Genomic DNA, 10,582 nt, shown 5'->3' on the forward strand with positions numbered 1-10,582 from the left:
TCCATGAGGGATGGAATAAGGCATTGATATTTTTAAGGATTTTCCAGAGACCCTAATGTGCTGTCCTTCCCCCACCAGCTGGGGTGAGAATGACTGCTACAGATGCTTTTTGTTCAAATAAATCTGTGTTGAGATATACAAGATAAATATTATAATTAAAAATTACATTTTTGGCAAAAAAAATTACATTTTGGCAAGATATATCATAATTCCACCCTTGAAGCTATATTTTGGACTTGAATAAAAATGGAAGCCAGAAAATATGTTAAATAAATTGAATCTAAATAATTATAAGTATAAACACGACCAAAGATGAGTGCAATCAGAATTGTTTATCATCACCTCATCCCAGTAAAATGCAAATTCACCCTATTTCATTTAAGATTTTTTCAGTATTAAATATGTGGTCAATTTAAATGAGCAGCATTCCCCTCCCAAAACTGACCACAGTGTGTGACTCTAAACCTGTATTTTTGTTTTGTGTGTCTATCTATATAACAAATAGAATCATATGTGGTTACATAATCCCAAATCGAGAATTCAGAACTTATCATGGTAATTTTCTGAATTAATGCATCAATAATTAAACACACACACACACACACAAACACACACACACACACAAGGAAACAATCCTCTATTGAGTTATTTGCTAGCAAAGCACTTCTCACCTTGTAAAAACCATGAAACGTATTTGGAATAGATTTAATTAAAATTAACACATTTTACTGTGCAAAAGCTTTTTATCTTGATGAAATCCCAATATAACAATAAAAAAAAATTTTTTAAAAATTAACACATTTTAAGCTACTGTTGTGAGAGGGTGCCTATTTCCATCATCCTTGCTGTTGGTCTGACACTTGCAAGAACATACAGGTTTTATTTAAAGAAGCCTTTACCATCTTCCCTGTCCAGTGTATAGCAAGCGCCTGGCTTATGCGATAAATCATTCTGGTTTGGTCCACAGAATTCTGGGTAGTGGTTTTCTCAGCAATTCAGCATGTAGTACGGAATTAAAATCCTGTAGGCGGGTGTCTGACTGGAAAGATTGTTAACTTTGTCTCTTTTGTCTCTCAAACTCTTTGTCTCTCAAACTACAGCCTGTCTTTTTTTTGTTGTTTCCAAGTATCTTGAAAGAGATCAAGCGTAAAGTTGATCGATTTCCTGTACGCCAATCATTCAGAAACTCAGCTACAAGGCAAACAAAAAACTGGAAGAAAATATCTATGTGAAATATGTCAAAGAGTCAATCAACTTGATATGTACAAAGCTCATGCTAATTGATATGAAGACACAAAAACCCCAATAGGGAAATGAACAAAGTCAAAGAACAAAAATTTAGAGAAAAATAATTGACTAGCAAATGCGATGGAAAACTTGACTTTGGTAGTAATAGAACAAATTCAAACTAAAACAATGAGGAAACTTAAAGACAAAATCCATTCATCAGTTTTCGAAATGGTGTGTCTCCTCACACAACAGCTACCCGCAAGAATCCATTTGTACAACTTTTCTGGAGAGGAGTTTGGGAATGTAGCCAGTCTGTATTATTTATGGATTCCATCTTTGCTAGTTCACCTTGTGGCTAAAATGTATTTGTAACCCCCAAGTCAGTACTGCCAGCCCATTTGAGGTCATTTGTGGACATGAACAGGATGATGCAAATTCTGAGTCCCAGTGCGTTTGCACAAGGCAATCTCTGCCTTCTCATTTCAGCTCTTATTCTGCAAACAGCATGGTACGAGCCAAGGGCAGGCTCCCCAAATGTGCCACTTTAGCATATTGATTATCTTAAATAAAAGTTAAGAAACAGTTGGTGCAGGGCGCCTGGGTGGCTCAGTTGGTTGAGCGTCTGCCTTTGGCTGAGGTCATGATCCCGGGGTCCTGGGATCAAGCCCCACCACCGGCTCCCTGCTCAGCAGAGAGTCTGCTTCTCTCCTTCTCCTTCCACCCCTCCCCCGTACCTGCTGTCTCTCAAATAAATAAACTCTTAAAAAAAAAAGAAACAACTGATGTAAACAAACACTCAGACCCTACTCTGTCCCCCTGAAAGCAGGAAACAAACCTCCCATATGAAAAATATTTTCCCTATACTAAGAAGTAAAAACACTCCCTCATCACCAGAGATAGTGACTCTAACGTCAAAAAAGCTGCAGAAATAAGCCTTGTCACTTTTTTACTCTCTACTACCTCAGCAGCTTCCACTTCCGCTTAGAATTCCTTAATTTCATTATTGGTCCTCTGTGGGCACGTAATAAAACTTTGTGTTTTTTTCTCCTGTTAATCTGCCCCATGTCAACTTAGTTCTGAGTCCAGCTGGAAGACCTCGAGAGTGGAGAGAAAATTCTCCCTCCCCGCCAGTGTTCCCTTCAGGGTCTACTTAGCACTATGTTTTTCTCGCTTTTGTGCTTTTTGTTGGTGGCTTCGCTGTTTAAAATGGCCCCCCAATGTGGCGTTGTCTGGCACCCCCCAGCACAAGGGTCTGTGATGTGCTTCACAGAGAAAGTACATCTGTGAGGTAAGCTTAGTTCAGGCGTGAGTTATAAAATGCTGCGGGCCGGGAGTTCATGTTGATGAATCAGCCACATATATTAAATAAAAGATTTTAAAGCCTAAGCACATAAAACAAGGCATCAGTCAGTCAAAGAAATGTGTTGAGCAGAGTCCTGCGGGATCCTAACCCTGTATTTCCTGCAGGAGCAACAGGTCAGTATTTGCTAACTCAGTCTTCGCCATGACCTTATGAAATATAACTGCCAGGAAAAATGAGAAACAACTGAATATATCAGGAGTACTTGTACAAGTCCATGCATGCTCTTGACGCCCCAAACCTCCCCTCACTGCTGTATCTAGAAAAATAATTAGAAGAGTGGCCAGGAGTTCATGGCAGCGTCAAAATCATAAAAATTAAAAAAGACTTGGTGGCGGTGGGAAGGTGTATTTGACGCAGCGGTCCCTTCCAGAATGAGCAGTGGGGAATGTGAGGCAAAAGCAAATGCAAGCGGTCTCTAGAAGCTGGAAAAGACAGGTAACAGATGGAGTCTTCCCTGGAACCTCCAGAAAGAACCAGTCCTGCCCATGAGCAAGACTGGTTTTGGACTTCTGACCTCCAAAACTATAGGAGAATAGCTTTGTGTGGTTTTAAATCACTAATTTTGTGGCAGTTTGTTACTGCAGTGACAGGAAGCCCATATAGGGTTAGGTAATAAGGACCGGGCAGTCTTGCCATAGAGCATATATGGGGAATGGTTGGAGCACTTTTGCCCCAACGGTTTCGATATTTATTGTATACCATAAGCCTACAATTATTTATTTATTTTATTATTAGGTAAATGTTTTTTAAAAGATTTTAATAAGCCTCATCATAAGTAATAAACTCAAAAGAAGCTCTTTTTCTTTTCTTTTCTTTTCTTTTCTTGCTTTTTTTAAGTAGGCTCTATGCCCAGCCTAGAGCCCAATTATGGGGTTTGAACTCACTACCCTGAGATCAAGCCCTGAGCTGAAATCAAGAGTTGGATGCTTCACCGAGTGAGCCACCCAGGTGCCCCAAGAAGCTCATTTTTAATAAAAGAAGATTCTGTACTGCCTTTCATTTATCAAGGAAGTTACGGATAAACATGCCACTTGATAAAAATATTTGTCCACATTTACATCCACCTCAGGATATCACTGACCATGTGAAAACCAGAAGGCACAAATCTACTGAAGAAGCTTGAGTGGCTAGTTCAGAAGTTAGTAATTACTTTAAGAGACAGCGCTCGAAGATGACAACTTAAAATACGCAGCTGCAGAAAGTGCCTTTATATCTCACTTTGTGAAGGGTGACTTTTTCATTTACCTTCAATGACCATCCTACAAAGTGTATTTCATTTGTTTCAGCTTGCAGGTTTTCTTGTGTGTGTGCATAGCAGAAGTGAAGCCATAACACTGTGCATTTGTCCAAAACCATGGTGTGCGCAATACCAGGAGGGAACCCTAATGTAAATCATGGACTCTGGGTGACAATGATGTGTCAATGTAGGGTCATCATTGCACAGATGTACCATCTGGTGTGGAAGAGCGATACTGGGGAAAGCTGTGCATGGGTAGGAGTGGGGGTAAACAGAAAATCTCTGTACTTTCCGCTCAGTGTTGCTGTGAACCTAAGACTACTCAACAAAGTCTTTAAAAAAATGTGAAGCCACAAAATTGGGTTCATTAACCAGAGTTACATGGTGCCATCTTTGTGTCAGTCACCAAGTGTTCCAAACAGGAAATCCATTATCTCCAATAATGATTGAAAGCTATTTTTGTTGGGGTGTTAGAGGTGAAACAGTATCATGAATATTACTGTAAATGCTATTTAAAAAATTCAACATTGAGGGGCGCCTGGGTGACCCAGTCGGTTGAGCTTCCAACTCTTGGTTTTGGCTCAGGTCATGATCTCAGGGTCTTGATTCCAAGGCTCCTCACTCAGCACAGCACACAGTCTGCTTGAAAATCTCCCCCTTCCCCCTGTCCCTGCCCCCATTCTCTCTCTCTCAAATAAATAAAGTGTTTTTTAAAAAAGTTCAACATTGAGAATAAAATTTTCTGATCTTGGAGCAATATAGGTACCTATTTTGGTAAAACACAGTGTGGTGGTTAAAATAATGATTTCACTAAATTGAGAAAACTGTGGAGCAAAAGTATACTTAGAACTAGACTTAGAACTAGTTGTGGTCTAAACACAATTCAAACCGTGATATTCTCCTAATCAAAATAGAAGATGGCAAAATATATAAACGTTACATATTTACTTCATCAAAAAATTTTGCAATGAAGCTGATGTTGAAAATAATTTAAACTGGTGGTGCACACACTTCCTCAAGCTTTTAAGGAATGACTTCATAAATCATCCTAAGTGCCCTACAGTAGAACTGAATTTTTTGTAAATGCACCTTCCAAATTGTAATTGCATTTTGTTCATTATTTGGTGTAGTGTGATAAATAATGGCTGCCAAGGAGGTCTAGGTCCTAATTTATAGATCCTGTGAATGTTACTTCATATGGTAAAACAGGATTTTGCAGATGTGATCAAGTAATGGATCTTCAGATGGTCAGCTTGTCCTGGATTGTCCAGGTGGACCCTAAAGGCAGCCACATGCACCTTGATTCTTAGAGAAACAGGGAAATTTGACACAGGCAGGAGAGGAAGCCATGTGAGCATGGGATCGGAGAATGGGGTGATGCAGGCACAGGCCAAGGATTGCTGGCAACCACCAGAGGCTGAGAGGCAAAGAGAGATTCTCCCTGGGAGTCCCAGGAGGGGTGCGGCCATAGAGACACTGATTTTGGCCAGTGAGATAGATTTCAGACTCTGGGCAACCAGAACTAAATTTCTATGTCATAGGACACCAAATGCACAGTAATTCATCATGGTAGCCATGGGAAACTAATAAAGTTGAAGATTTTTGATCAAGATATTTGATGAATGGAGCACCAACAGCTTTTTATTATAGCTTTTTATTTGAATTGCAATGATTGAAAACAAAGCTCACAAACAGTAAGACATCGAAATTTGTTCCAACAAAAACAAGAGAACTAAACAAGTTCCATGATGAGAGCTCCAACCATGCATGATTTCACTTGGAGTGTCTCAACTTTTGAGAAAACTCTTTGTATGGAATTCCCACTTAGAATTGTGCAAATTAATATTTTGTTTTGGAATTTCACAGCATCTAAGCGTGGCAAAAAAAAAAATCATCAATAAGAACTTGTCTTTCTCAGCATAATAGGTCAGATGCTAAGTGTAATAAGTCAGACTGAGAAAAGACAAAGACCATATGATTTCACTCTTATGTGGAATCCAAAAAACAAAACAAAGGAACAAACAAACAAAAAGCAAAATCAGACTTATAAATACAGAGAACAAACTGGCGGTTGCCAGTGGGGAGGGGGATGGGGGATGGGCAAAATGGGTGAAGGGGAGAGGGAGGGACAGGCTTCCAGTTATGGAAGGAATAAGTCACGAGGACAGAGGCACAGCCCAGGGAAAAAAGCCGATGGTGACAGATGGCAGCCACCCTTGTGAGCACAGCAGAACTAACGGATAGAGATGTGGAATCACTCTTAGACACCTGAAACCAGTGTAACATTGTGTGTCAGCTACACTCAGATTTAAGAATTAAAAAAAGAACCTTATTGCAGTTAGTCTGAATGTTAGCGAAAAGAGAATATTGAGTTAATATTTACACACGTCAAGACAAAAAAATAGTATTATAAGTAACCTCCATTAAATAGAATTTGCTTTGAGCTTATCAGGGGTATCAACAGCTATAGAGAGACTAATTGCTCAATTAAAAATAGTATAGTGTACAAAGAAGAGCATGTTGAAAATGTCAAAATTTCACACTTATTAACCGTTAATGCAATTTGTAAAGATTACAGACAATTTTATATAAAAACTGAAAATAAAAACACTATTGGAAAAAAATACATTCTTTAAAAAAACATAAGTGACACTTTATTAGAGAAGGATAATAAGGAACTGGCCAAATTATATGAATAGGTACCAAGTGTTATTGCTTCTGCCATGTTTAATGTTCAATCAGAATTTTTAAAAATTTTGCTTTTTAACATACACACACATACGTGTTTTTTATTGTTTTAGAGAGAATTCTAGTTTTGAAATTAGTTTTTAACTAATTTCTAATTAGAGTTATAATTAGAAATTATAGGCCCACCAATATGCCCACCTATATGGGCTAATATAGGCCCACCAATGTGATAATAGGCCCACCAATATGATAAAAACAATTGTTTGGTGCATAAACATTTCAAAAATTGTACAATTTTAAGTATTTTATTGCCTCCTTCAGTTCTACAAAGTGCTCCCGCTTAGATGATAAATTATACAGCTGAACAGTCTTGAAGGGAAGAGTGGCCGAGTCTGATTTCACCTCAGTCTCATCCTTTTAAAAATCTGTTCAGTGTTTGGCAATTTTGCCCATTGTCTTCAGGGAATGAAATGGAGATGCTAACTGGGGCAGGCATTGTGCTGGGTACTTCATATATACACACATGAGTTTAGGGATCTAAGTACAAATATGTTTCAAGAGTTCCATTTTAAGGATAAGGAAATGGGTTTATAGGCATCAAGTAGTAGCCAGAAAGCTAATCAGGAGGCAGCAGAGATGGAACCAGACTCCACTGGATCAATGTGCTTCCTCTTCCTCCAAGTATCTAGATTATGAGCCACTCCAATTAACCTCCATGACCACATCTATCTCTTTCGGTGGTTACCTCTCATTTGCCTTCTGCATCTTGCTGGGCCATTCTCTGTACAGCCTCGCCTTTCACCTCTGCTTAAACATCTGATGTGAAGACTAGCCCTGAGTTACTGATGAAAACATGCCGTGCTCATCAAGAACTGTACATTCCTTCCTCACCGGATGGAGGCAAAATGAACAGTCTTGACCACAGATTCTTAAAGAGGAGGCTCATTTGTTAGAGTGTAATGTTTAGTAGAGGAAACCTTCATTGTCTCCAGACACTTATGAGTGGATAGGCTTGATAGTAAACCAGCAGATGGAATGGAATGAGCTCTTTTGGTGCTCATCTTAGCATCCTGGTCTGTAGCTGGGTACCTGTAGTCAGTCTTTGTGGGAGAACCCTGGAGTGGAGGGTACAGTGTCAGTAGGAGTCTCCAGGGTGATCAAAAGATACCAACACGGTGGCCTCACCTGTCTGGCATGACACAGTGTTGCATGATCTCAGTGTTCTGCCTGGTGACGTCACACATGGTGGACAATAATCAGCAGCTTCTTTCTCCTCACACAAATTGCAGGTAGAAGCTGCTCTAGATCAGTTGCTCAAAAGCCAGTTACTGAATGTGAATTTAATAAATTTGCTATAAGAAACCCCTTTCTATGATGCACCATGTGGTTAAGAGCTTTTCTTCCAAACTTTTTAAAAAACTATCAAAGTATAATTGACATGCAATATCCTGTTAGTTTCAGGTGTACAGAATGATTAGATATTTTTATACGTTACAAAATGCTCCACACAAGCCTAGTTACTGGCTGTCTCTGTGCAGTGATTAAAATATTGCTGTATTTTATTGCTGTATTAAAATATTCCCTATGCTGGTATGTGCACCCCGATGTTTATAGCAGCAATGTCCACAATAGCCAAACTGTGGAAAGAGCCAAGAAGTCCATCGACAGATGAATGGATAAAGAAGATGTGGTATATATACACAATGGAATATTATGCAGCCATCAAAAGGAATGAGATCTTGACATTTGCAACGACGTGGATGGAACTAGAGGGTATTATGCTGAGCGAAATAAGTCAATCAGAGAAAGACATGTATCATATGACCTCACCGATATGAGGAATTCTTAATCTCAGGAAACAAACTGAGGGTTGCTGGAGTGGTGGGGGGTGGGAGGGATGGGGAGGCTGCGTGATAGACATTGGGGAGGGTATGTGCTATGGTGAGTGCTGTGAATTGTGTAAGACTGATGAATCACAGATCTGTACCTCTGAAACAAATAATACATTATATGTTAAAAAAAAAAAGATAGCAGGAGGGGAAGAATGAAGGGGGCGGAAATCGGAGGGGGAGATGAACCATGAGAGACTATGGACTCTGAGAAACAAACTGAGGGTTCTAGAGGGTGGGGGGTTGGGGGGATGGGTTAGCCTGGTGATGGGTATTAAAGAGGGCACGTTCTGCATGGAGCACTGGGTGTTATGCACAAACAATGAATCATGGAACACTACATCACAAACTAATGATATAATGTATGGTGATTAACATAACATGATAATAAAAAATAAAATAAGGGCACCTGGGTGGCTCAGTTGGTTAAGCGACTGCCTTCGGCTCAGGTCATGATCCCGGAGTTCCGGGATCGAGTCCTGCATCGGGCTCCCTGCTCGGCAGGGAGTCTGCTTCTCCCTCTGACCCTCTTCCCTCTCGTGCTATCTCTCATTCTCTCTCAAATAAATAAAATCTTGAAAAATAAAATAAAATACTCCCTATGCTGTATACTGCATTCCCATGACTTATTTATAACTGGGAGTTTGTACCTCTTAATCCCCACCAACAAATTCATTCTAGGTTACCAGTTTTATCTTTTAAAAAATATATTAAATTTGTCTCTCCCAGATTTCTCACTGCCACAGTTATAAATCAAAAGGACAACTGAAGAGGAAATGAAAGAGGCATAATGCAGCTATATTCAAGAACATGGTCCTTTAAAATGTTTGGGTATGAAATAGTCTCATAAGTTTTTGTGAATACATTCTTTTTCCTGTCAACCAAATTGAACAGGTAAAGGAGCATATTTCGTCCGTGACTATGCATTTCCCTGATGCTTCTGCGTGTCAAGCTGGTGGTAGTTCGAGACTGATCAGTTCATAAACCCCATGACTTTCCTCCTCTGAAATTAGTTTGCTCAAGAAAACCCCTTGTCATTCTACGTTTGTTCATACTCATGACACGTTCCCAATCAATGGATTGTTTTTGTGTCCATTTTAAACATATTCACCCAACAGTTTAACCAAAAATATCTCTAGATATTGCCAAGTGTCCCAGAGAGACAAAATCGCCCCCGCGTGAAAACATTGAGGTTGGGGCACCTGGGTGGCTCAGTTGGTTAAGCGTCTGCCTACGGCTCAGGTCATGATCCCAGGGTCCTGGGATTGAGTCCCGCATTGGGCTCCCTGCTCACTGGGGGAGTCTGCTTCTCCCTCTCAAATAAATAAAATCTTTAAAAAACAAAAAACAACACTGAGGTTGACTTTCAGTACAACACTTCACCAGGGAATTCTAAGACCCTTATATAGGATTACATCAGAGAGCAGAATTTTCCTTCACAAACCGCAGAGAGACGACTGTCAGCTCACAAGATTCACTGACGGCTCCTAACACACTAGGACCTAGCAGACAGCTGCACAGACTGTCTGAGGCTAGGAACTCAATCTGCTGTTATCTTTGTTACGTAACTGCTTCCGTCTCCGGCTGAGCCCTCACACGACGGCCTACTCAGAGGGAGGACGCCTGCTGAGGCACAACGTCCACGTCACTAAGTCCCCCAACGACACAACAGTAGCCGGCTGGGGATGTCGACTACCAGGCACTGCTAAGCAATTTAATTGATTTTAGGACTTTTTCCAATAAAAATCTTTTTGAAACAAAACAGACTAAGAGAACGCATGCTTTGTTTTAAAGCGAACTGCGCCAGCATCACATTATCACCATGTGAAGAACACCTGGCAAAAACAATTACTGGAAGGTTGGAAAGTAGATCCTATAGGTTCCACAGTTCGGCAAAAAAAGCTTGGAAACCCTTTTTAAGCGGGGAAAAAAGAGTGCTCACTCAGGCTTAAGAGATTAGTGAGAAGAACGTAATTTCACCTTTCATCACAAAGGTTCTAGAACTCATTACAATCTTACATGCTACACACGCTGCCTTCTAAATACCACAGGGAACGGGTGTTGCTGGCCAATTGTCCAAGAATAAGTATCGGCGTAAGTCTCCCATTTCCTAAAAACAGACTTGATAGAGCACTACTTACAGATGAGCTGAACTAGTGGGACTGTCTCTCCATC

The sequence above is a fragment of the Eumetopias jubatus genome, unplaced genomic scaffold (assembly GCF_037043125.1).
Source record: "Eumetopias jubatus isolate StellerSeaLion01/CBP00866 unplaced genomic scaffold, mEumJub1_p1.0 scaffold_12, whole genome shotgun sequence".
Taxonomy (NCBI): Eukaryota; Metazoa; Chordata; class Mammalia; order Carnivora; family Otariidae; genus Eumetopias; species Eumetopias jubatus.